The sequence below is a fragment of the Panthera tigris genome (genome assembly GCF_018350195.1).
Source record: "Panthera tigris isolate Pti1 chromosome F3 unlocalized genomic scaffold, P.tigris_Pti1_mat1.1 chrF3_random_Un_scaffold_59, whole genome shotgun sequence".
Taxonomy (NCBI): domain Eukaryota; kingdom Metazoa; phylum Chordata; class Mammalia; order Carnivora; family Felidae; genus Panthera; species Panthera tigris.
Genome location: NW_024962183.1, coordinates 252,032 through 254,185, shown reverse-complemented (window position 1 = coordinate 254,185; position 2,154 = coordinate 252,032).

Sequence of the window (2,154 nt, the reverse complement as noted above, 5' to 3'; positions counted from 1 at the left end):
TTATGGGACCCAAGGAATTTAACAAAAATCCCCTACCCCTGGACAAGCAGATCAAGACTAACTCCATTTTGTGCTACACCCACCATCTCATGTATAACCCCCACATGACCTACTTATTGCTTAAGACACTCCCCCACCCTAGTCAAGCTGCTGAGCGCATCCTTACTGGAAACTGGCTCATATAGGAAAGTGGAACCCCTAACCGCCAAAGAATGTAAACCCCGCCTTTTGCCCGCCAAACTTGCACGCCAATTCTGACCAGAGTGATAGGCTAGTTCAAACAGTTACTATAGGTAAATTGTAATTCAATTGGCCACCTGCGTGTGGACTGCCATGACTATGCAACTTTCTGTGTGTGTTACAATCTCATTGGCCACAGGCCCCTATAAAACTGCTACGCCTCTTAACTTAGGGGTCCAAGTCCCTGCTCCGCTGTGTCGGGTATACTTGGGCCCAAGCTCGAGCTTGCAAATAAACCCTCATGCGTTTGCATCGGTATCTGCTCCTTGGTGGTCTCTCGGATTCGAAATCGGGGGCATTACACAGTTTAGAACCTATTTGTGGCACTTATTCTATGTCGGCTGGGATGGGGGCACTCTTACGAAAATAATTTTGACCCCAAGCATCTATGCTGTGTATGCTCAAGAGTTTTATAATGCTAATGTGACTCATGCCATGCATAACTTTGATGCTGCTATCCTGGTGTCTTTTGAACAATCATCTGGCCCAGAACACTATTCCCAACTAAGGCAGTTAGCCCAGCTTCCAATAATTCTCAAACCACAATGCACTAACATTTTACACAGACTATCCCTACACTCTAACTCTCTCTCTGTTTCTGCCAATACACTCTGTTTACTCTAACTTATGTGGGAGCTTCTCTCTCATTCATTTCCTGGGCCAATGACTATGATGATTAGAGCCAATTGTCTCTGATTAGGCTACCTCGGGATGGAGACTTTAAGGTATATTCCCAAGCAGCCGCTGAAACTTTTTTTTTGTTTTGGCGAAAGTCCCTGTCTTCTCTGGTCTGACGTGGACTGCCCAATCCACAAGCGGAAAACCAAATAAACAAAACAAAACAAAAATCTGTATCTGCTCATCTATCTGAGCTGACATGCTTTGGGACCACAGGAACTCTTTCTCTACCCTCTGTGCCTTTGTCTGCCTCCAGGCTGTGTGGTGACACCTCACTTTTTCTGCCTTCCTTTCCCTCTCCTCCAGTTTCTGCACCATCTGAGGTGAGGTCTGCATATCTAGCTCTTCAGTGCCTCAAGCAGCATCACCTCCTACACCCCACATTGTAACAGAGCAGTAAATACCCCCCCCCTTTGACTTTCACCACCCACTTCAGATTTCCTCACTGGTTCCACAGGAGAAAAATGACAAAGGTAAACTTTCAAGAGGATACAAATTGAAAGGCCTACGCCGGCCGACTCCATCTTGTTCTGTGTCCTTCACCTTGACCACGCCTCCTCCCCTTGAGTAAACTCTCGCTCACCCCTTCAAATTTCCTGATCAAAACACACCCGGCGACCTGTGTAACAGGACTCTGACCCTTCCCCAGGCAATAGGCTGAGGCCACAGCCAATACCTCACCAACTGCCCCTAGACCCCAATGAAACCTTTGTGCTTTTGTAACTCGTTCTCTCTCTCCGCCTGGTATCTCACTTCTACGTGGTGCAGGTAGGGGATTGAGCTAGAGATGCTCGAGTAAAGGCTCTTTTGCATTTGCATCAGACTCAGCTCCCTGGTGGTCTTTGTGGATCACGAATTCTGGGCATGACACAAATGAAATAGAATTAAGATAGATATGCATTTCATTTATTTTTAATATAACTTATTGACAAATTGACTTCCATTCAACGCCCAGTACTCATGTCTTTTAAATTATCATAATTGAATAATAAATATTCATTCTACTAAGGTTTACTGAAGGTCAAAGTAGCTCATGTTATCTGTGTTGCAATTTGTTAGCAAAAAGATAATTTAAGGTAATGGTTAACTTTGTCTATCTCATACTTTTCATGGGTAATTGTTTAAATACCCTTCAGGGACTTTGGTACCCTTACACTTTAAGTTTTTATGTAAATGATAAATAAAGTGAAATCCATTATACATTGTGGCCTCTTCCATATCAAATAGAATGCTGAA